The sequence below is a fragment of the Micropterus salmoides genome, unplaced genomic scaffold (assembly GCF_014851395.1).
Source record: "Micropterus salmoides isolate LMB-PRFRI ecotype aquatic unplaced genomic scaffold, ASM1485139v1 Ms_hic_scaffold_16, whole genome shotgun sequence".
Taxonomy (NCBI): domain Eukaryota; kingdom Metazoa; phylum Chordata; class Actinopteri; order Centrarchiformes; family Centrarchidae; genus Micropterus; species Micropterus salmoides.
This window is the reverse complement of record NW_024040707.1, coordinates 1,048,938-1,073,923: the sequence shown is the minus strand read 5'-3', so window position 1 is coordinate 1,073,923 and position 24,986 is coordinate 1,048,938. Positions and strand designations below refer to the sequence as shown.

General features: G+C 45.2%; 1 protein-coding gene and 18 non-coding genes across 20 annotated transcripts in view; 18 read left to right on the top strand and 1 right to left on the bottom strand.

The window, feature by feature from the left end:
* Nucleotides 1-24,986, bottom strand: part of grm6a (glutamate receptor, metabotropic 6a) — an 85,263-nt gene that overhangs the window by 20,927 nt on the left and 39,350 nt on the right. The gene's annotated exons all lie outside the window — the stretch shown is intronic.
* trnaw-cca lies at nucleotides 1,016-1,087 on the top strand. The gene has a single exon. It is a non-coding gene; the product is annotated as a tRNA-Trp (tRNA).
* Nucleotides 1,515-1,597, top strand: trnal-aag. Its single transcript has one exon. It is a non-coding gene; the product is annotated as a tRNA-Leu (tRNA).
* On the top strand, nucleotides 1,917-1,988 carry trnaq-cug. Its single transcript has one exon. It is a non-coding gene; the product is annotated as a tRNA-Gln (tRNA).
* trnaw-cca lies at nucleotides 7,270-7,341 on the top strand. The gene has a single exon. It is a non-coding gene; the product is annotated as a tRNA-Trp (tRNA).
* Nucleotides 7,743-7,825, top strand: trnal-aag. Its single transcript has one exon. It is a non-coding gene; the product is annotated as a tRNA-Leu (tRNA).
* On the top strand, nucleotides 8,144-8,215 carry trnaq-cug. The gene has a single exon. It is a non-coding gene; the product is annotated as a tRNA-Gln (tRNA).
* Nucleotides 10,854-10,925, top strand: trnaw-cca. The gene has a single exon. It is a non-coding gene; the product is annotated as a tRNA-Trp (tRNA).
* trnal-aag lies at nucleotides 11,360-11,442 on the top strand. Its single transcript has one exon. It is a non-coding gene; the product is annotated as a tRNA-Leu (tRNA).
* Nucleotides 11,762-11,833, top strand: trnaq-cug. Its single transcript has one exon. It is a non-coding gene; the product is annotated as a tRNA-Gln (tRNA).
* On the top strand, nucleotides 14,616-14,687 carry trnaw-cca. Its single transcript has one exon. It is a non-coding gene; the product is annotated as a tRNA-Trp (tRNA).
* On the top strand, nucleotides 15,969-16,040 carry trnaq-uug. Its single transcript has one exon. It is a non-coding gene; the product is annotated as a tRNA-Gln (tRNA).
* On the top strand, nucleotides 18,909-18,980 carry trnaw-cca. Its single transcript has one exon. It is a non-coding gene; the product is annotated as a tRNA-Trp (tRNA).
* Nucleotides 19,407-19,489, top strand: trnal-aag. Its single transcript has one exon. It is a non-coding gene; the product is annotated as a tRNA-Leu (tRNA).
* Nucleotides 19,808-19,879, top strand: trnaq-cug. The gene has a single exon. It is a non-coding gene; the product is annotated as a tRNA-Gln (tRNA).
* trnaq-uug lies at nucleotides 20,610-20,681 on the top strand. Its single transcript has one exon. It is a non-coding gene; the product is annotated as a tRNA-Gln (tRNA).
* On the top strand, nucleotides 23,566-23,637 carry trnaw-cca. Its single transcript has one exon. It is a non-coding gene; the product is annotated as a tRNA-Trp (tRNA).
* trnal-aag lies at nucleotides 24,065-24,147 on the top strand. The gene has a single exon. It is a non-coding gene; the product is annotated as a tRNA-Leu (tRNA).
* Nucleotides 24,466-24,537, top strand: trnaq-cug. Its single transcript has one exon. It is a non-coding gene; the product is annotated as a tRNA-Gln (tRNA).

Below are 24,986 nucleotides of genomic sequence, written 5' to 3'. Positions count from 1 at the left end.
AACGACCTAAATAATTTCAGACCAATCTCCAACCTGCCATTTATCTCAAAATTCTTAGAAAAAACGGTTGCTGCGCAGGTCCATAATCATCTCATCAACAATAACCTCCATGAACAGTTTCAATCTGGTTTTCGGCCTCTCCGCAGCACAGAAACAGCCCTAGTCAAGGTCACCAATGACCTACTAATGGCTGCTGACTCAGGTCTTCTTACCATACTGATCCTTCTCGATTTAACTGCTGCCTTTGATACAATCTCTCACAATATCCTCCTGGACCGTCTAGCTTCCATTGGTATCATCAACACATCACTGAACTGGTTCACATCATACCTGTCTGGCCGCACTCAGTTTGTACAACTTAAAAATGTTCGATCACCACTCTCACCTGTCACCAGTGGTGTTCCCCAGGGATCATTCCCGGGTCCCCTCCTTTTCATAATTTATCTACTTCTCCTTGGTTCTATTCTCAGGAAATATAATATCCAATTTCACTGCTATGCCGATGACACCCAGCTCTACTTGTCCACCAAACCTACGTCTCTGCTCCCTCCGTTTTCTCTAACTGACTGCTTAGATGAAGTTAAAACCTGGTTCACTCAAAACTTCCTCCAACTAAACAGTGATAAAACTGAAATTCTCCTTGTTGGCTCCAAATCCACCCTAGCAAAATGTCCAAACTTTGCTGCCCGTATTCTCACCAGAACCCCAGTCTCTGAACACATTACTCCACTTCTAACACAACTGTTGTGGCTCCCTGTCAAATACTGTATTGATTTTAAAATTCTACTCCTCACCTTCAAAGCTCTCCATAATTTTGCTCCTCCTTATCTCTCTGAACTCCTTCAGCCCTACGCCCCATCCCGAACTCTCCGATCCTATTCTTCCTCACTACTTTCCATTCCTTCTGCCCGCATGTCCACTATGGGGTTCAGAGCCTTCAGCTATTGTGCGCCTCACCTTTGGAACTCCCTCCCTCTATGCATCCGTACGACTGAGTCCCTGCCCTTCTCTGTATGACCTCATGGCGCAACGGTAGCGCGTCTGACTCCAGATCAGAAGGTTACGTGTTCAAATCACGTTGGGGTCATATCTTTTTAACCCAGTAACTCTGTCTCTAATCAGCCACCTGTTTACTGGTTACCACTTATCATTTATTTATTCACCATTCTCTATTTCAGTGCTGTTTATACTATGTCATATTGTATATACTGTATACCAATACACCTACCTCAGGTCAAAAGGTCATAGGTCACAGGGGTGCCCCAAGGCTCAGTGCTTGGGCCCCTTCTCTTCTCAACTCTATAAACATCCCAGTCGTCACAGCTCAGGGTCAGAGGTTACCCTCTTAAAGTGACAGAGCCTGATATGACAACACATATGTGCTGCTAAGAACCTTTTAACTCAAACCCAGGAGTTACATAATATATATACAGTATATATAACATTGCCACCAATTTTATTAGGGTGGCCGTGGCCCCGGCCCCGCCTGGCGGCGCCACTGCCGACCAATTGCAGTCAGGATAGCCGAGCGGTCTAAGGCTCTGCGTTAAGGTCGCAGTCTCGTCTGGAGGCGTGGGTTCGAATCCCACTTCTGACAGTGAGATTTTTCAGCCGAGCAATTCCCTGTCACATGATAGTAGGGAAAACGAGTAAGTTCTCTGCATGTTATGGGATAAGCGCATAAATTAAACATCCAGTTTGAGCAGTAGAGCTACAACCTTTGCGACGCTGCTTTCAGGAGTAGCTGCAGCAGAGGAGGCTTTATTTTCAGCACCGCACTCCTAGCAAAGTTAACGATCGCAATCAGGGTCAAATAGTTCTGGAGACCCCCGCCCGCCGACTGCTTCCCCACCTTTTTTCTCTGCATAGATAATCTACGTGGCGATGTGAGGAACTGCCTACCGTCTCAGTGTAGTGGTTCCATGGTGTAATGGTTAGCACTCTGGACTCTGAATCCAGCGATCCGAGTTCAAATCTCGGTGGAGCCTGCCTTTTGTGGCCAGATGGGGCCACTGAAAAACCTCGGGTGGCACACTAAAACCAAAAAGCCAAAACCGAATTTCGGGAATTCTATTATACAGTATATAGACTAGTTGAAAACTACGTTAAAATATGAGTTAAGGAATCACAGACTGACATACTTTGGTTTCTTATTTTACAGTTAATGTTACCGATTGCCTAATGTCCATAAACTAAAACCAGTTCAGTTAACAAATTTGAGTTCCATAATGTGTTATGTATCTGCATGTGTTAGGCAATTGTTCTTCAAATACACTAGTTGAGCTTTTCCTTAAAAAAAAACTAAAAAACTACAGCTTTTGTACGAGTGCATTGACTGCAAAGCAAAGAACAAAACATTTAATGGGAACAAGCCTACTCAAGATTACAAACATCACGGAGCATAGATGTTTCTGTTTCATATTAGACTATATAATAATTTCATTGAAATATACAATATGTGTCTGTACAGAGTTGTGCAATTATTTATAAAGAAGAATATTTTATAAAAATGGTTTCAAAACATAGATGCCAGTAAAACTACAATACGCTCTCTTGCTACTGTGTTTTTAACATGTCAACAAACAGCATGGCTGTTTGTACTAAACGAGAGAGAGAGAGATCGCAAGTTACAGTACCACTGTCACAAACCTAAATTAAGAATGCAATATTTAAGCCGACACACATGCGCTCAGAACAAATGAGCCTACAGGGCCATAAGCAAACAGCAGTGAGCTCAACACCACTGAAGTCCACGACGACGCGCACAGACATTTTTTTAGGGATCCAAACCCTTTCTGTAGTCACCTTCACAAAGACATCCTGCAATCAAAATGGAAAGAATGTCCGCCAATATACATCTCCTTCCCGGCTCCGTACCTTTAATACAGCGCAGCGAGCCGGCATATTGGTGTAATAATCTCAAATGATAATGCAGCATGAACGCGCCTATATCACAACAACATCATGACAACAACCGCAATCCATAGCCTAGTATCAATCGATTCAGCACAATAATTTGGCCCACGCACGGAGCAGCAGCACAGTCAGGATGATAAAAGATGATTTCACCCACCACAGCTGAGGGCTCACGTGAGGAGAAAGGCCGCACGGCGTTTTTTCCTCTGGGCAAACTTCTGGATGACTCTGAACTTATTCAGGGAGTCCGCCGACTCGTTGCGGCCCCGCAGTGCTGTTTAACATTTTCCACAGAGTTTAATTAACGTTACGATCCGACTGTCAGTGAGCACGTCGTTGTTTTCCTCCACCTGTTTGCCGCTTAATGGAGCGCCTGCTGGGCAGAGATGTTTACCCTTCCAAATAATGTTAAGCCCAGTTTCACGGCATCGTCCAGCAGTGTCCGCTTGACGTTAGCTTGCTGTTAGCGATGGTGCTAACTTGTTGCTATCCGCAGCCTCGTATAGTTCTCACACACAGTACAATACATGAAAGGGTGTAGCAGTGTGACAAACGTATTATTAAAAAAATGCAAACTAGTTATGCACAAGGACATTTATGACAACCACATGCTCCACTACAAAGACTCCCTCTCTGCAGCAAAACCCAAATACTACACTCATCTGATATCATCTGACAAAGGGAATGCTAGGGCCCTGTTTTCCACAATGAATACAATTTCACGCCCCCCGAATAATCTTCCACCCCATCTTTATTCAATCTCTCAATGTGATAATTTTATGTCATTTTTCAAAAACCAAAATGGACAATATCCATCAACAGCTACCCACCTCACATAACAGTGCACTTTATCCACCTACCTCTCCACCAATCTCCAACCTGCCATTTATCTCAAAATTCTTAGAAAAAACGGTTGCTGCGCATGTCACGATCGTGGTGTGGAGGCAGGTTGGAGAACCCAAACGCAGGACACAGAGCGGAGCAGGTATGGTATAACGAAGGGTTTTAATAAACAAACAAAAGCGAGCACACTTACAGGTGAGTGGCTGAATAACAGAAATCCAAAATCCAAAATTACAGGGAGAGGAGAGGAGACGAGACGAGACGAGACGAGACGAGACGAGACGAGACGAGACGAGACGAGACGAGACAAGCAAGGCTGGTTACAGGCAGAGAGTACACACACGACAGACTGGGGGGTAACATCAACAATGACCGGACAAGGACAAGACAGAAACACCAGGTATATATACACAGGGACTAACGAGCAGGGCGGGAGCAACACAGGTGACAGACATGAGACTAACGAGGCAGAGAGAGAGCAGAGGAAAACAGAGAGACTAGACATGACAAGCAGACTATATAACAGATACTGGACACTAGACAGGACAGAACCCAAAACTCAACATACTAAGCTCAAAAGTGCAACACAATAGATGGCCAACCGGCAGAGCGTGACAGTACCCCCCCCCCCCCCGACGAGCGTCTCCAGACGGTCAACAAAACCAGCAGGTGCCGGTCGGACCACCGACGGAGCATGAGGAACAGGAGTCGGCTGGGCCACCAACGAAGCTGGTGTTGGTCGGACCACCGACGAGGGAACAGGAGTCGATCGGACCACCGGCGAAGCAGTTGCCGGTCGGGCCACTGACGGAGCACGAGGACGAGGAACAGGCTGGGCCACCAACAGAGCTGGTGTTGGTCGGACCACCGACGGGAGAACAGGAGTCGGCTGGGCCACCAACGGAGCTGGTGTTGGTCGGACCACCGACGAGGGAACAGGAGTCGGCTGGGCCACTGGCAAAGCTGGTGCCGGTCGGTTCACCGACGGAGCACTGGGAACAGGAATCGGCTGGGCCACCAACGAAGCTGGTGTTGGTCGGACCACCGACGAGGGAACAGGAGTCAGCTGGGCCACCGGCGAAGCAGGTGTCGGTAGGACCACCGAGTGAGACCTGGGAGCAGGAGTAGGCCAGGGAACAGGCAGGCGGCTAGCTGTGCTAGCAGGCCGGGGATCAGGCAGGTGGGCAGGCAGGCTGCTAGCAGCGCTAGCAGGCCAGGGATCACGCTGGTTGCAGACGGGTCGCTGCTGGTGACCTGGTCGCCTCCGATGACCACCACGGGAACCCGAAAAGATGGCCAGGCGACTTCCCTCGAAGGAGGACTCGGGGGGAAGCCTAGCCTCCAGGCTATCAGGCCATAGGCTAGCTGCCCGTGCTGCCTCTGACTCCCTGGCCTTCATGGTCAGGTAGGCCAGGAGAGTCATAGTCCCTGAGTCCTTGGTAGGTAGGGCAGGCAGGCGGACGGACAGGCTAGGCGGAGGACTAGCGGCGCTAGCCGAGCAGAATACAGGCAGGACAGGCAGAGGGCTAGCAGCGCCAGCTGAACAGGTAACAGGCAGGACAGGCGGAGGGCTAGCGGCGCTAGCCAAACAGGTAACAGGCAGGACAGGCGGAGGGCTAGCGGCGCTAGCCAAACAGGTAACAGGCAGGACAGGCGGAGGGCTAGCAGCGCCAGCCGAACAGATAACAGGCAGGACAGGCGGAGGGCTAGCAGCGCCAGCCGAACAGATAACAGGCAGGACAGGCGGAGGGCTAGCAGGCCGGGGAGATGACGGCCGGAGGCTAGCGGTCTGGGTGTTAGCCATTTCCAGGCTAACAGACTGAGGAACTGATGAGGACTTGGCTGGGGGATTGGCTGAGGTGTGGAGGAAGTCACAAACCCACCCAGGGAGAGAGTCTGCTGCTCCTGGCTGAGCAGCCAGGCTCTTCCAGGCAAGGGACACGATAGCTGCCTTATGGCTAACATGACTAGCCCCATACCACATATTCCTCAGCGTCAGAAGCTCCCTCAGCACGTCAGTCTGTTCCTCAGTTAGTGTGTCTGCTGGGCTCTTAATTGGTCCGGTCATTCTTTCACGATCGTGGTGTGGAGGCAGGTTGGAGAACCCAAACGCAGGACACAGAGCGGAGCAGGTATGGTATAACGAAGGGTTTTAATAAACAAACAAAAGCGAGCACACTTACAGGTGAGTGGCTGAATAACAGAAATCCAAAATCCAAAAGTACAGGGAGAGGAGAGGAGACGAGACGAGACGAGACAAGCAAGGCTGGTTACAGGCAGAGAGTACACACACGACAGACTGGGGGGTAACATCAACAATGACCGGACAAGGACAAGACAGAAACACCAGGTATATATACACAGGGACTAACGAGCAGGGCGGGAGCAACACAGGTGACAGACATGACACTAACGAGGCAGAGAGAGAGCAGAGGAAAACAGAGAGACTAGACATGACAAGCAGACTATATAACAGATACTGGACACTAGACAGGACAGAACCCAAAACTCAACATACTAAGCTCAAAAGTGCAACACAATAGATGGCCAACCGGCAGAGCGTGACAGCGCAGGTCCATAATCATCTCATCAACAATAACCTCCATGAACAGTTTCAATCTGGTTTTCGGCCTCTCCGCAGCACAGAAACAGCCCTAGTCAAGGTCACCAATGACCTACTAATGGCTGCTGACTCAGGTCTTCTTACCATACTGATCCTTCTCGATTTAACTGCTGCCTTTGATACAATCTCTCACAATATCCTCCTGGACCGTCTAGCTTCCATTGGTATCATCAACACATCACTGAACTGGTTCACATCATACCTGTCTGGCCGCACTCAGTTTGTACAACTTAAAAATGTTCGATCACAACTCTCACCTGTCACCAGTGGTGTTCCCCAGGGATCATTCCCGGGTCCCCTCCTTTTCATAATTTATCTACTTCCCCTTGGTTCTATTCTCAGGAAATATAATATCCAATTTCACTGCTATGCCGATGACACCCAGCTCTACTTGTCCACCAAACCTACGTCTCTGCTCCCTCCGTCTTCTCTAACTGACTGCTTAGATGAAGTTAAAACCTGGTTCACTCAAAACTTCCTCCAACTAAACAGTGATAAAACTGAAATTCTCCTTGTTGGCTCCAAATCCACCCTAGCAAAATGTCCAAACTTTGCTGCCCGTATTCTCACCAGAACCCCAGTCTCTGAACACATTACTCCACTTCTAACACAACTGTTGTGGCTCCCTGTCAAATACTGTATTGATTTTAAAATTCTACTCCTCACCTTCAAAGCTCTCCATAATTTTGCTCCTCCTTATCTCTCTGAACTCCTTCAGCCCTACGCCCCATCCCGAACTCTCCGATCCTATTCTTCCTCACTACTTTCCATTCCTTCTGCCCGCATGTCCACTATGGGGTTCAGAGCCTTCAGCTATTGTGCGCCTCACCTTTGGAACTCCCTCCCTCTACGCATCCGTACGACTGAGTCCCTGCCCTTCTCTGTATGACCTCATGGCGCAACGGTAGCGCGTCTGACTCCAGATCAGAAGGTTACGTGTTCAAATCACGTTGGGGTCATATCTTTTTAACCCAGTAACTCTGTCTCTAATCAGCCACCTGTTTACTGGTTACCACTTATCATTTATTTATTCACCATTCTCTATTTCAGTGCTGTTTATACTATGTCATATTGTATATACTGTATACCAATACACCTACCTCAGGTCAAAAGGTCATAGGTCACAGGGGTGCCCCAAGGCTCAGTGCTTGGGCCCCTTCTCTTCTCAACTCTATAAACATCCCAGTCCGTCACAGCTCAGGGTCAGAGGTTACCCTCTTAAAGTGACAGAGCCTGATATGACAACACATATGTGCTGCTAAGAACCTTTTAACTCAAACCCAGGAGTTACATAATATATATACAGTATATATAACATTGCCACCAATTTTATTGGCGGCGCCACTGCCGACCAATTGCAGTCAGGATGGCCGAGCGGTCTAAGGCGCTGCGTTAAGGTCGCAGTCTCGTCTCGAGGCGTGGGTTCGAATCCCACTTCTGACAGTGAGATTTTTCAGCCGAGCAATTCCCTGTCACATTATAGTAGGGAAAACGAGTAAGTTCTCTGCATGTTATGGGATAAGCGCATAAATTAAACATCCAATTTGAGCAGTAGAGCTACAACCTTTGCGACGCTGCTTTCAGGAGTAGCTGCAGCAGAGGAGGCTTTATTTCAGCACCGCACTCCTAGCAAAGTTAACGATCGCAATCAGGGTGAAATAGTTCTGGAGACCCCCGCCCGCCGACTGCTTCCCCACCTTTTTTCTCTGCATAGATAATCTACGTGGCGATGTGAGGAACTGCCTACCGTCTCAGTGTAGTGGTTCCATGGTGTAATGGTTAGCACTCTGGACTCTGAATCCAGCGATCCGAGTTCAAATCTCGGTGGAGCCTGCCTTTTGTGGCCAGATGGGGCCACTGAAAAACCTCGGGTGGCACACTAAAACCAAAAAGCCAAAACCGAATTTCGGGAATTCTATTATACAGTATATAGACTAGTTGAAAACTACGTTAAAATATGAGTTAAGGAATCACAGACTGACATACTTTGGTTTCTTATTTTACAGTTAATGTTACCGATTGCCTAATGTCCATAAACTAAAACCAGTTCAGTTAACAAATTTGAGTTCCATAATGTGTTATGTATCTGCATGTGTTAGGCAATTGTTCTTCAAATACACTAGTTGAGCTTTTCCTTAAAAAAAAACTAAAAAACTACAGCTTTTGTACGAGTGCATTGACTGCAAAGCAAAGAACAAAACATTTAATGGGAACAAGCCTACTCAAGATTACAAACATCACGGAGCATAGATGTTTCTGTTTCATATTAGACTATATAATAATTTCATTGAAATATACAATATGTGTCTGTACAGAGTTGTGCAATTATTTATAAAGAAGAATATTTTATAAAAATGGTTTCAAAACATAGATGCCAGTAAAACTACAATACGCTCTCTTGCTACTGTGTTTTTAACATGTCAACAAACAGCATGGCTCCACCGAGAGAGAGAGAGATCGCAAGTTACAGTACCACTGTCACAAACCTAAATTAAGAATGCAATATTTAAGCCGACACACATGCGCTCAGAACAAATGAGCCTACAGGGCCATAAGCAAACAGCAGTGAGCTCAACACCACTGAAGTCCACGATGACGCGCACAGACATTTTTTTAGGGATCCAAACCCTTTCTGTAGTCACCTTCACAAAGACATCCTGCAATCAAAATGGAAAGAATGTCCGCCAATATACATCTCCTTCCCGGCTTGGTACCTTTAATACAGCGCAGCGAACCGGCATATTGGTATAATAATCTCAAATGATAATGCAGCATGAACGCGCCTATATCACAACAACATCATGACAACAACCGCAATCCATAGCCTAGTATCAATCGATTCAGCACAATAATTTGGCCCACGCACGGAGCAGCAGCACAGTCAAGTTTAACATTTTCCACAGAGTTTAATTAACGTTACGATCCGACTGTCAGTGAGCACGTCGTTGTTTTCCTCCACCTGTTTGCTGCTCAATGGAGCGCCTGCTGGGCAGAGATGTTTACCCTTCCAAATAATGTTAAGCCCAGTTTCACGGCATCGTCCAGCAGTGTCCGCTTGACGTTAGCTTGCTGTTAGCGATGGTGCTAACTTGTTGCTATCCGCAGCCTCGTATAGTTCTCACACACAGTACAATACATGAAAGGGTGTAGCAGTGTGACAAACGTATTATTAAAAAAAATGCAAACTAGTTATGCACAAGGACATTTATGACAACCACATGCTCCACTACAAAGACTCCCTCTCTGCAGCAAAACCCAAATACTACACTCATCTGATATCATCTGACAAAGGGAATGCTAGGGCCCTGTTTTCCACAATGAATACAATTTCACGCCCCCCGAATAATCTTCCACCCCATCTTTATTCAATCTCTCAATGTGATAATTTTATGTCATTTTTCAAAAACCAAAATGGACAATATCCATCAACAGCTACCCACCTCACATAACAGTGCACTTTATCCACCTACCTCTCCACCAATCTCCAACCTGCCATTTATCTCAAAATTCTTAGAAAAAACGGTTGCTGCGCAGGTCCATAATCATCTCATCAACAATAACCTCCATGAACAGTTTCAATCTGGTTTTCGGCCTCTCCGCAGCACAGAAACAGCCCTAGTCAAGGTCACCAATGACCTACTAATGGCTGCTGACTCAGGTCTTCTTACCATACTGATCCTTCTCGATTTAACTGCTGCCTTTGATACAATCTCTCACAATATCCTCCTGGACCGTCTAGCTTCCATTGGTATCATCAACACATCTCTGAACTGGTTCACATCATACCTGTCTGGCCGCACTCAGTTTGTACAACTTAAAAATGTTCGATCACAACTCTCACCTGTCACCAGTGGTGTTCCCCAGGGATCATTCCCGGGTCCCCTCCTTTTCATAATTTATCTACTTCCCCTTGGTTCTATTCTCAGGAAATATAATATCCAATTTCACTGCTATGCCGATGACACCCAGCTCTACTTGTCCACCAAACCTACGTCTCTGCTCCCTCCATCTTCTCTAACTGACTGCTTAGATGAAGTTAAAACCTGGTTCACTCAAAACTTCCTCCAACTAAACAGTGATAAAACTGAAATTCTCCTTGTTGGCTCCAAATCCACCCTAGCAAAATGTCCAAACTTTGCTGCCCGTATTCTCACCAGAACCCCAGTCTCTGAACACATTACTCCACTTCTAACACAACTGTTGTGGCTCCCTGTCAAATACTGTATTGATTTTAAAATTCTACTCCTCACCTTCAAAGCTCTCCATAATTTTGCTCCTCCTTATCTCTCTGAACTCCTTCAGCCCTACGCCCCATCCCGAACTCTCCGATCCTATTCTTCCTCACTACTTTCCATTCCTTCTGCCCGCATGTCCACTATGGGGTTCAGAGCCTTCAGCTATTGTGCGCCTCACCTTTGGAACTCCCTCCCTCTACGCATCCGTACGACTGAGTCCCTGCCCTTCTCTGTATGACCTCATGGCGCAACGGTAGCGCGTCTGACTCCAGATCCGAAGGTTACGTGTTCAAATCACGTTGGGGTCATATCTTTTTAACCCAGTAACTCTGTCTCTAATCAGCCACCTGTTTACTGGTTACCACTTATCATTTATTTATTCACCATTCTCTATTTCAGTGCTGTTTATACTATGTCATATTGTATATACTGTATACCAATACACCTACCTCAGGTCAAAAGGTCATAGGTCACAGGGGTGCCCCAAGGCTCAGTGCTTGGGCCCCTTCTCTTCTCAACTCTATAAACATCCCAGTCCGTCACAGCTCAGGGTCAGAGGTTACCTTCTTAAAGTGACAGAGCCTGATATGACAACACATATGTGCTGCTAAGAACCTTTTAACTCAAACCCAGGAGTTACATAATATATATACAGTATATATAACATTGCCACCAATTTTATTAGGGTGGCCGTGGCCCCGGCCCCGGCCCCGCCTGGCGGCGCCACTGCCGACCAATTGCAGTCAGGATGGCCGAGCGGTCTAAGGCGCTGCGTTAAGGTCGCAGTCTCGTCTCGAGGCGTGGGTTCGAATCCCACTTCTGACAGTGAGATTTTTCAGCCGAGCAATTCCCTGTCACATGATAGTAGGGAAAACGAGTAAGTTCTCTGCATGTTATGGGATAAGCGCATAAATTAAACATCCAGTTTGAGCAGTAGAGCTACAACCTTTGCGACGCTGCTTTCAGGAGTAGCTGCAGCAGAGGAGGCTTTATTTTCAGCACCGCACTCCTAGCAAAGTTAACGATCGCAATCAGGGTCAAATAGTTCTGGAGACCCCCGCCCGCCGACTGCTTCCCCACCTTTTTTCTCTGCATAGATAATCTACGTGGCGATGTGAGGAACTGCCTACCGTCTCAGTGTAGTGGTTCCATGGTGTAATGGTTAGCACTCTGGACTCTGAATCCAGCGATCAGAGTTCAAATCTCGGTGGAGCCTGCCTTTTGTGGCCAGATGGGGCCACTGAAAAACCTCGGGTGGCACACTAAAACCAAAAAGCCAAAACCAAATTTCGGGAATTCTATTATACAGTATATAGACTAGTTGAAAACTACGTTAAAATATGAGTTAAGGAATCACAGACTGACATACTTTGGTTTCTTATTTTACAGTTAATGTTACCGATTGCCTAATGTCCATAAACTAAAACCAGTTCAGTTAACAAATTTGAGTTCCATAATGTGTTATGTATCTGCATGTGTTAGGCAATTGTTCTTCAAATACACTAGTTGAGCTTTTCCTTAAAAAAAAACTAAAAAACTACAGCTTTTGTACGAGTGCATTGACTGCAAAGCAAAGAACAAAACATTTAATGGGAACAAGCCTACTCAAGATTACAAACATCACGGAGCATAGATGTTTCTGTTTCATATTAGACTATATAATAATTTCACTGAAATATACAATATGTGCCTGTACAGAGTTGTGCAATTATTTATAAAGAAGAATATTTTATAAAAATGGTTTCAAAACATAGATGCCAGTAAAACTACAATACGCTCTCTTGCTACTGTGTTTTTAACATGTCAACAAACAGCATGGCTCCACCGAGAGAGAGAGAGATCGCAAGTTACAGTACCACTGTCACAAACCTAAATTAAGAATGCAATATTTAAGCCGACACACATGCGCTCAGAACAAATGAGCCTACAGGGCCATAAGCAAACAGCAGTGAGCTCAACACCACTGAAGTCCACGACGATGCGCACAGACATTTTTTTAGGGATCCAAACCCTTTCTGTAGTCACCTTCACAAAGACATCCTGCAATCAAAATGGAAAGAATGTCCGCCAATATACATCTCCTTCCCGGCTCCGTACCTTTAATACAGCGCAGCGAGCCGGCATATTGGAGTAATAATCTCATATGATAATGCAGCATGAACGCGCCTATATCACAACAACATCATGACAACAACCGCAATCCATAGCCTAGTATCAATTGATTCAGCACAATAATTTGGACCACGCACGGAGCAGCAGCACAGTCAGGATGATAAAAGATGATTTCAACCAACAACGGCTGAGGGCTCACGTGAGGAGAAAGGCCGCACGGCGTTTTTTCCTCTGGGCAAACTTCTGGATGACTCTGAACTTATTCAGGGAGTCCGCCGACTCGTTGCGGCCCCGCAGTGCTGTTTAACATTTTCCACAGAGTTTAATTAACGTTACGATCCGACTGTCAGTGAGCACGTCGCTGTTTTCTTCCACCTGTTTGCCGCTCAATGGAGCGCCTGCTGGGCAGAGATGTTTACCCTTCCAAATAATGTTAAGCCCAGTTTCACGGCATCGTCCAGCAGTGTCCGCTTGACGTTAGCTTGCTGTTAGCGATGGTGCTAACTTGTTGCTATCCGCAGCCTCGTATAGTTCTCACACACAGTACAATACATGAAAGGGTGTAGCAGTGTGACAAACGTATTATAAAAAAAAATGCAAACTAGTTATACACAAGGACATTTATGACAACCACATGCTCCACTACAAAGATTCCCTCTCTGCAGCAAAACCCAAATACTACACTCATCTGATATCATCTGACAAAGGGAATGCTAGGGCCCTGTTTTCCACAATGAATACAATTTCACGCCCCCCGAATAATCTTCCACCCCATCTTTATTCAATCTCTCAATGTGATAATTTTATGTCATTTTTCAAAAACCAAAATGGACAATATCCATCAACAGCTACCCACCTCACATAACAGTGCACTTTATCCACCTACCTCTCCACCAATCTCCAACCTGCCATTTATCTCAAAATTCTTAGAAAAAACGGTTGCTGCGCAGGTCCATAATCATCTCATCAACAATAACCTCCATGAACAGTTTCAATCTGGTTTTCGGCCTCTCCGCAGCACAGAAACAGCCCTAGTCAAGGTCACCAATGACCTACTAATGGCTGCTGACTCAGGTCTTCTTCCATACTGATCCTTCTCGATTTAACTGCTGCCTTTGATACAATCTCTCACAATATCCTCCTGGACCGTCTAGCTTCCATTGGTATCATCAACACATCTCTGAACTGGTTCACATCATACCTGTCTGGCCGCACTCAGTTTGTACAACTTAAAAATGTTCGATCACAACTCTCACCTGTCACCAGTGGTGTTCCCCAGGGATCATTCCCGGGTCCCCTCCTTTTCATAATTTATCTACTTCCCCTTGGTTCTATTCTCAGGAAATATAATATCCAATTTCACTGCTATGCCGATGACACCCAGCTCTACTTGTCCACCAAACCTACGTCTCTGCTCCCTCCGTCTTCTCTAACTGACTGCTTAGATGAAGTTAAAACCTGGTTCACTCAAAACTTCCTCCAACTAAACAGTGATAAAACTGAAATTCTCCTTGTTGGCTCCAAATCCACCCTAGCAAAATGTCCAAACTTTGCTGCCCGTATTCTCACCAGAACCCCAGTCTCTGAACACATTACTCCACTTCTAACACAACTGTTGTGGCTCCCTGTCAAATACTGTATTGATTTTAAAATTCTACTCCTCACCTTCAAAGCTCTCCATAATTTTGCTCCTCCTTATCTCTCTGAACTCCTTCAGCCCTACGCCCCATCCCGAACTCTCCGATCCTATTCTTCCTCACTACTTTCCATTCCTTCTGCCCGCATGTCCACTATGGGGTTCAGAGCCTTCAGCTATTGTGCGTCTCACCTTTGGAACTCCCTCCCTCTATGCATCCGTACGACTGAGTCCCTGCCCTTCTCTGTATGACCTCATGGCGCAACGGTAGCGCGTCTGACTCCAGATCAGAAGGTTACGTGTTCAAATCACGTTGGGGTCATATCTTTTTAACCCAGTAACTCTGTCTCTAATCAGCCACCTGGTGAACCTGGTTACCACTTATCATTTATTTATTCACCATTCTCTATTTCAGTGCTGTTTATACTATGTCATATTGTATATACTGTATACCAATACACCTACCTCAGGTCAAAAGGTCATAGGTCACAGGGGTGCCCCAAGGCTCAGTGCTTGGGCCCCTTCTCTTCTCAACTCTATAAACCGAGAGAGAGAGAGAGATCGCAAGTTACAGTACCACTGTCACAAACCTAAATTAAGAATGCAATATTTAAGCCGACACACATGCGCTCAGAACAAATGAGCCTACAGGGCCATAAGCAAACAGCAGTGAGCTCAACACCACTGAAGTCCACGACGACGCGCACAGACATTTTTTTTAGGGATCCAAACCCTTTCTGTAGTCACCTTCACAAAGACATCCTGCAATCAAAATGGAAAGAATGTCCGCCAATATACATCTCCTTCCCGGCTCCGTACCTTTAATACAGCGCAGTGAGCCGGCATATTGGTGTAACAATCTCAAATGATAATGCAGCATGAACGCGCCTATATCACAACAACATCATGACAACAACCGCAATCCATGATTTCTGATAAAAAGGTATACTGTATCATGACACATATGTACTCTTTCATGATATATAGCAATACGTCCCCTGATTAAAGCCTTTACGCAATCAGGATGGCCGAGTGGTCTTAGGCTGGCTTGAAAGTATTTGTACACAGTAGGCTTATTTGTTGCTGGATGAATTGGTTGTAGGATGTCTTTAAAAACAATGTCTTTATTGCCCATTTCCAACATCTACTCTTGTCTGTAAATGCGTTGCAAACTAAGTTGATTAAGTCAACCAGTAAAAGTTGTGTTTTCACATGTTCCCTTCTGTGTCACCGGTATTGTTGCATGCCTTCTACGTCATCCTCTCTGCATTAAAATACAGTACTGGGCAAAAGTTTTAGGCAGTTGTGGGAAAATTGCTATAAACTCAGCTTACAAGGTGAGGTTGCTGAAGACAATTTTCTTTCAAAAGTCATACGCCATGGCAAGAATGACCACAGCAACAAGACACAGGGTAGTTATACTGCACCAGCGAGGTCTTACCCAGGGAGAAATTTTCAAGGCAGACAGGGGTTCCCACTTGTCGGATCACTGTCGAAAAGCTTTGGAAACCACCTCCCCGGAACGCTTTCCCGCGTCTATTCTTTGCACAGATAATACACGTGGCGATATCATGTAAGAATCTGCCGTCCTTTGACATGCAGTGGTTCCATGGTGCAATGGTTAACACTTTGGACTTTGAATCCAGCGATCCGAGTTCAAATCTCGGTGGAACCTTGTTTTAGACCGAATGCGACTCAACTGTGCTCGAAAACCGTATTCTGACGTTCACAGACTTTGTCTGATCATGTTGTTCTCATTTCAAGACTTTGTTTTCCTAGGGGTGGCCAGATGGGGCCACTGAAAAACCTCGGGTGGCACACTAAAACCAAAAAGCCAAAACTGAATTTCGGGAATTCTATTATACAGTATATAGACTAGTTGAAAACTACATTAAAATATGAGTTAAGGAATCACAGACTGACATACTTTGGTTTCTTTTTTACAGTTAATGTTACCGATTGCCTAATGTCCATAAACTAAAACCAGTTCAGTTAACAAATTTGAGTTCCATAATGTGTTATGTATCTGTATGTGTTAGGCAATTGTCTTCAAATACACTAGTTGAGCTTTTCCTTAAAAAAAACTAAAAAACTACAGCTTTTGTACGAGTGCATTGACTGCAAAGCAAAGAACAAAACATTTAATGGGAACAAGCCTACTCAAGATTACAAACATCACGGAGCATAGATGTTTCTGTTTCATATTAGACTATATAATAATTTCATTGAAATACAATATGTGTCTGTACAGAGTTGTGCAATTATTTATAAAGAATATTTTATAAAATGGTTTCAAAACATAGATGCCAGTAAAACTACAATACGCTCTCTTGCTACTGTGTTTTTAACATGTCAACAAACAGCATGGCTCCACCGAGAGAGAGAGAGATCGCAAGTTACAGTACCACTGTCACAAACCTAAATTAAGAATGCAATATTTAAGCCGACACACATGCGCTCAGAACAAATGAGCCTACAGGGCCATAAGCAAACAGCAGTGAGCTCAACACCACTGAAGTCCACGACGACGCGCACAGACATTTTTTTAGGGATCCAAACCCTTTCTGTAGTCACCTTCACAAAGACATCCTGCAATCAAAATGGAAAGAATGTCCGCCAATATACATCTCCTTCCCGGCTCCGTACCTTTAATACAGCGCAGCGAGCCGGCATATTGGTGTAATAATCTCAAATGATAATGCAGCATGAACGCGCCTATATCACAACAACATCATGACAACAACCGCAATCCATAGCCTAGTATCAATCGATTCAGCACAATAATTTGGCCCACGCACGGAGCAGCAGCACAGTCAGGATGATAAAAGATGATTTCACCCACCACAGCTGAGGGCTCACGTGAGGAGAAAGGCCGCACGGCGTTTTTTCCTCTGGGCAAACTTCTGGATGACTCTGAACTTATTCAGGGAGTCCGCCGACTCGTTGCGGCCCCGCAGTGCTGTTTAACATTTTCCACAGAGTTTAATTAACGTTACGATCCGACTGTCAGTGAGCACGTCGTTGTTTTCCTCCACCTGTTTGCTGCTCAATGGAGCGCCTGCTGGGCAGAGATGTTTACCCTTCCAAATAATGTTAAGCCCAGTTTCACGGCATCGTCCAGCAGTGTCCGCTTGACGTTAGCTTACTGTTAGCGATGGTGCTAACTTGTTGCTATCCGCAGCCTCGTATAGTTCTCACACACAGTACAATACATGAAAGGGTGTAGCAGTGTGACAAACGTATTATAAAAAAATGCAAACTAGTTATGCACAAGGACATTTATGACAACCACATGCTCCACTACAAAGATTCCCTCTCTGCAGCAAAACCCAAATACTACACTCATTGATATCATCTGACAAAGGGAATGCTAGGGCCCTGTTTTCCACAATGAATACAATTTCACGCCCCCCGAATAATCTTCCACCCCATCTTTATTCAATCTCTCAATGTGATAATTTTATGTCATTTTTCAAAAACCAAAATGGACAATATCCATCAACAGCTACCCACCTCACATAACAGTGCACTTTATCCACCTACCTCTCCACCAATCTCCAACCTGCCATTTATCTCAAAATTCTTAGAAAAAACGGTTGCTGCGCAGGTCCGTAATCATCTCATCAACAATAACCTCCATGAACAGTTTCAATCTGGTTTTCGGCCTCTCCGCAGCACAGAAACAGCCCTAGTCAAGGTCACCAATGACCTACTAATGGCTGCTGACTCAGGTCTTCTTTCCATACTGATCCTTCTCGATTTAACTGCTGCCTTTGATACAATCTCTCACAATATCCTCCTGGACCGTCTAGCTTCCATTGGTATCATCAACACACTCTGAACTGGTTCACATCATACCTGTCTGGCCGCACTCAGTTTGTACAACTTAAAAATGTTCGATCACAACTCTCACCTGTCACCAGTGGTGTTCCCCAGGGATCATTCCCGGGTCCCCTCCTTTTCATAATTTATCTACTTCCCCTTGGTTCTATTCTCAGGAAATATAATATCCAATTTCACTGCTATGCCGATGACACCCAGCTCTACTTGTCCACCAAACCTACGTCTCTGCTCCCTCCGTCTTCTCTAACTGACTGCTTAGATGAAGTTAAAACCTGGTTCACTCAAAACTTCCTCCAACTAAACAGTGATAAAACTGAAATTCTCCTTGTTGGCTCCAAATCCACCCTAGCAAAATGTCCAAACTTTGCTGCCCGTATTCTCACCAGAACCCCAGTCTCTGAACACATTACTCCACTTCTAACACAACTGTTGTGGCTCCCTGTCAAATACTGTATTGATTTTAAAATTCTACTCCTCACCTTCAAAGCTCTCCATAATTTTGCTCCTCCTTATCTCTCTGAACTCCTTCAGCCCTACGCCCCATCCCGAACTCTCCGATCCTATTCTTCCTCACTACTTTCCATTCCTTCTGCCCGCATGTCCACTATGGGGTTCAGAGCCTTCAGCTATTGTGCGCCTCACCTTTGGAACTCCCTCCCTCTATGCATCCGTACGACTGAGTCCCTGCCCTTCTCTGTATGACCTCATGGCGCAACGGTAGCGCGTCTGACTCCAGATCAGAAGGTTACGTGTTCAAATCACGTTGGGGTCATATCTTTTTAACCCAGTAACTCTGTCTCTAATCAGCCACCTGTTTACTGGTTACCACTTATCATTTATTTATTCACCATTCTCTATTTCAGTGCTGTTTATACTATGTCATATTGTATATACTGTATACCAATACACCTACCTCAGGTCAAAAGGTCATAGGTCACAGGGGTGCCCCAAGGCTCAGTGCTTGGGCCCCTTCTCTTCTCAACTCTATAAACATCCCAGTCCGTCACAGCTCAGGGTCAGAGGTTACCCTCTTAAAGTGACAGAGCCTGATATGACAACACATATGTGCTGCTAAGAACCTTTTAACTCAAACCCAGGAGTTACTATATATATACAGTATATATAACATTGCCACCAATTTTATTAGGGTGGCCGTGGCCCCGGCCCCGCCTGGCGGCGCCACTGCCGACCAATTGCAGTCAGGATGGCCGAGCGGTCTAAGGCGCTGCGTTAAGGTCGCAGTCTCGTCTCGAGGCGTGGGTTCGAATCCCACTTCTGACAGTGAGATTTTTCAGCCGAGCAATTCCCTGTCACATGATAGTAGGGAAACGAGTAAGTTCTCTGCATGTTATGGGATAAGCGCATAAATTAAACATCCAGTTTGAGCAGTAGAGCTACAACCTTTGCGACGCTGCTTTCAGGAGTAGCTGCAGCAGAGGAGGCTTTATTTTCAGCACCGCACTCCTAGCAAAGTTAACGATCGCAATCAGGGTCAAATAGTTCTGGAGACCCCCGCCCGCCGACTGCTTCCCCACCTTTTTTCTCTGCATAGATAATCTACGTGGCGATGTGAGGAACTGCCTACCGTCTCAGTGTAGTGGTTCCATGGTGTAATGGTTAGCACTCTGGACTCTGAATCCAGCGATCCGAGTTCAAATCTCGGTGGAGCCTGCAGGAGAGCAACCTGTATATGCTGATCTTCTAGACGAGCAGGTGTAGGTGTGTTTCTGATAAAAAGGTATACTGTATCATGACACATATGTACTCTTTCATGATATATAGCAATACGTCCCCTGATTAAAGCCTTTACGCAATCAGGATGGCCGAGTGGTCTTAGGCTGGCTTGAAAGTATTTGTACACAGTAGGCTTATTTGTTGCTGGATGAATTGGTTGTAGGATGTCTTTAAAAACAATGTCTTTATTGCCCATTTCCAACATCTACTCTTGTCTGTAAATGCGTTGCAAACTAAGTTGATTAAGTCAACCAGTAAAGTTGTGTTTTCACATGTTCCCTTCTGTGTCACCGGTATTGTTGCATGCCTTCTACGTCATCCTCTCTGCATTAAAATACATACAGTACTGGGCAAAAGTTTTAGGCAGTTGTGGGAAAATTGCTATAAACTCAGCTTACAAGGTGAGGTTGCTGAAGACAATTTTCTTTCAAAAGTCATACGCCATGGCAAGACTGACCACAGCAACAAGACACAGGGTAGTTATACTGCACCAGCGAGGTCTTACCCAGGGAGAAATTTTCAAGGCAGACAGGGGTTCCCACTTGTCGGATCACTGTCGAAAAGCTTTGGAAACCACCTCCCCGGAACGCTTTCCCGCGTCTATTCTTTGCACAGATAATACACGTGGCGATATCATGTAAGAATCTGCCGTCCTTTGACATGCAGTGGTTCCATGGTGCAATGGTTAACACTTTGGACTTTGAATCCAGCGATCCGAGTTCAAATCTCGGTGGAACCTTGTTTTAGACCGAATGCGACTCAACTGTGCTCGAAAACCGTATTCTGGACGTTCACAGACTTTGTCTGATCATGTTGTTCTCATTTCAAGACTTTGTTTTCCTAGGGGTGGCCAGATGGGGCCACTGAAAAACCTCGGGTGGCACACTAAAACCAAAAAGCCAAAACTGAATTTCGGGAATTCTATTATACAGTATATAGACTAGTTGAAAACTACATTAAAATATGAGTTAAGGAATCACAGACTGACATACTTTGGTTTCTTTTTTACAGTTAATGTTACCGATTGCCTAATGTCCATAAACTAAAACCAGTTCAGTTAACAAATTTGAGTTCCATAATGTGTTATGTATCTGTATGTGTTAGGCAATTGTTCTTCAAATACACTAGTTGAGCTTTTCCTTTAAAAAAAACTAAAAAACTAAAAAACTACAGCTTTTGTACGAGTGCATTGACTGCAAAGCAAAGAACAAAACATTTAATGGGAACAAGCCTACTCAAGATTACAAACATCACGGAGCATAGATGTTTCTGTTTCATATTAGACTATATAATAATTTCATTGAAATATACAATATGTGTCTGTACAGAGTTGTGCAATTATTTATAAAGAAGAATATTTTATAAAAATGGTTTCAAAACATAGATGCCAGTAAAACTACAATACGCTCTCTTGCTACTGTGTTTTTAACATGTCAACAAACAGCATGGCTCCACCGAGAGAGAGAGAGATCGCAAGTTACAGTACCACTGTCACAAACCTAAATTAAGAATGCAATATTTAAGCCGACACACATGCGCTCAGAACAAATGAGCCTACAGGGCCATAAGCAAACAGCAGTGAGCTCAACACCACTGAAGTCCACGACGACGCGCACAGACATTTTTTTAGGGATCCAAACCCTTTCTGTAGTCACCTTCACAAAGACATCCTGCAATCAAAATGGAAAGAATGTCCGCCAATATACATCTCCTTCCCGGCTCCGTACCTTTAATACAGCGCAGCGAGCCGGCATATTGGTGTAATAATCTCAAATGATAATGCAGCACGAACGCGCCTATATCACAACAACATGACAACAACCGCAATCCATAGCCTAGTATCAATCGATTCAGCACAATAATTTGGCCCACGCACGGAGCAGCAGCACAGTCAGGATGATAAAAGATGATTTCACCCACCACAGCTGAGGGCTCACGTGAGGAGAAAGGCCGCACGGCGTTTTTTCCTCTGGGCAAACTTCTGGATGACTCTGAACTTATTCAGGGAGTCCGCCGACTCGTTGCGGCCCCGCAGTGCTGTTTAACATTTTCCACAGAGTTTAATTAACGTTACGATCCGACTGTCAGTGAGCACGTCGTTGTTTTCCTCCACCTGTTTGCTGCTCAATGGAGCGCCTGCTGGGCAGAGATGTTTACCCTTCCAAATAATGTTAAGCCCAGTTTCACGGCATCGTCCAGCAGTGTCCGCTTGACGTTAGCTTACTGTTAGCGATGGTGCTAACTTGTTGCTATCCGCAGCCTCGTATAGTTCTCACACACAGTACAATACATGAAAGGGTGTAGCAGTGTGACAAACGTATTATAAAAAAAATGCAAACTAGTTATGCACAAGGACATTTATGACAACCACATGCTCCACTACAAAGATTCCCTCTCTGCAGCAAAACCCAAATACTACACTCATCTGATATCATCTGACAAAGGGAATGCTAGGGCCCTGTTTTCCACAATGAATACAATTTCACGCCCCCCGAATAATCTTCCACCCCATCTTTATTCAATCTCTCAATGTGATAATTTTATGTCATTTTTCAAAAACCAAAATGGACAATATCCATCAACAGCTACCCACCTCACATAACAGTGCACTTTATCCACCTACCTCTCCACCAATCTCCAACCTGCCATTTATCTCAAAATTCTTAGAAAAAACGGTTGCTGCGCAGGTCCGTAATCATCTCATCAACAATAACCTCCATGAACAGTTTCAATCTGGTTTTCGGCCTCTCCGCAGCACAGAAACAGCCCTAGTCAAGGTCACCAATGACCTACTAATGGCTGCTGACTCAGGTCTTCTTTCCATACTGATCCTTCTCGATTTAACTGCTGCCTTTGATACAATCTCTCACAATATCCTCCTGGACCGTCTAGCTTCCATTGGTATCATCAACACATCTCTGAACTGGTTCACATCATACCTGTCTGGCCGCACTCAGTTTGTACAACTTAAAAATGTTCGATCACAACTCTCCCTGTCACCAGTGGTGTTCCCCAGGGATCATTCCCGGGTCCCCTCCTTTTCATAATTTATCTACTTCCCCTTGGTTCTATTCTCAGGAAATATAATATCCAATTTCACTGCTATGCCGATGACACCCAGCTCTACTTGTCCACCAAACCTACGTCTCTGCTCCCTCCGTCTTCTCTAACTGACTGCTTAGATGAAGTTAAAACCTGGTTCACTCAAAACTTCCTCCAACTAAACAGTGATAAAACTGAAATTCTCCTTGTTGGCTCCAAATCCACCCTAGCAAAATGTCCAAACTTTGCTGCCCGTATTCTCACCAGAACCCCAGTCTCTGAACACATTACTCCACTTCTAACACAACTGTTGTGGCTCCCTGTCAAATACTGTATTGATTTTAAAATTCTACTCCTCACCTTCAAAGCTCTCCATAATTTTGCTCCTCCTTATCTCTCTGAACTCCTTCAGCCCTACGCCCCATCCCGAACTCTCCGATCCTATTCTTCCTCACTACTTTCCATTCCTTCTGCCCGCATGTCCACTATGGGGTTCAGAGCCTTCAGCTATTGTGCGCCTCACCTTTGGAACTCCCTCCCTCTATGCATCCGTACGACTGAGTCCCTGCCCTTCTCTGTATGACCTCATGGCGCAACGGTAGCGCGTCTGACTCCAGATCAGAAGGTTACGTGTTCAAATCACGTTGGGGTCATATCTTTTTAACCCAGTAACTCTGTCTCTAATCAGCCACCTGTTTACTGGTTACCACTTATCATTTATTTATTCACCATTCTCTATTTCAGTGCTGTTTATACTATGTCATATTGTATATACTGTATACCAATACACCTACCTCAGGTCAAAAGGTCATAGGTCACAGGGGTGCCCCAAGGCTCAGTGCTTGGGCCCCTTCTCTTCTCAACTCTATAAACATCCCAGTCCGTCACAGCTCAGGGTCAGAGGTTACCCTCTTAAAGTGACAGAGCCTGATATGACAACACATATGTGCTGCTAAGAACCTTTTAACTCAAACCCAGGAGTTACATATATATATACAGTATATATAACATTGCCACCAATTTTATTAGGGTGGCCGTGGCCCCGGCCCCGCCTGGCGGCGCCACTGCCGACCAATTGCAGTCAGGATGGCCGAGCGGTCTAAGGCGCTGCGTTAAGGTCGCAGTCTCGTCTCGAGGCGTGGGTTCGAATCCCACTTCTGACAGTGAGATTTTTCAGCCGAGCAATTCCCTGTCACATGATAGTAGGGAAAACGAGTAAGTTCTCTGCATGTTATGGGATAAGCGCATAAATTAAACATCCAGTTTGAGCAGTAGAGCTACAACCTTTGCGACGCTGCTTTCAGGAGTAGCTGCAGCAGAGGAGGCTTTATTTTCAGCACCGCACTCCTAGCAAAGTTAACGATCGCAATCAGGGTCAAATAGTTCTGGAGACCCCCGCCCGCGACTGCTTCCCCACCTTTTTTCTCTGCATAGATAATCTACGTGGCGATGTGAGGAACTGCCTACCGTCTCAGTGTAGTGGTTCCATGGTGTAATGGTTAGCACTCTGGACTCTGAATCCAGCGATCCGAGTTCAAATCTCGGTGGAGCCTGCAGGAGAGCAACCTGTATATGCTGATCTTCTAGACGAGCAGGTGTAGGTGTGTGTTTCTGATAAAAAGGTATACTGTATCATGACACATATGTACTCTTTCATGATATATAGCAATACGTCCCCTGATTAAAGCCTTTACGCAATCAGGATGGCCGAGTGGTCTTAGGCTGGCTTGAAAGTATTTGTACACAGTAGGCTTATTTGTTGCTGGATGAATTGGTTGTAGGATGTCTTTAAAAACAATGTCTTTATTGCCCATTTCCAACATCTACTCTTGTCTGTAAATGCGTTGCAAACTAAGTTGATTAAGTCAACCAGTTAAAGTTGTGTTTTCACATGTTCCCTTCTGTGTCACCGGTATTGTTGCATGCCTTCTACGTCATCCTCTCTGCATTAAAATACACACAGTACTGGGCAAAAGTTTTAGGCAGTTGTGGGAAAATTGCT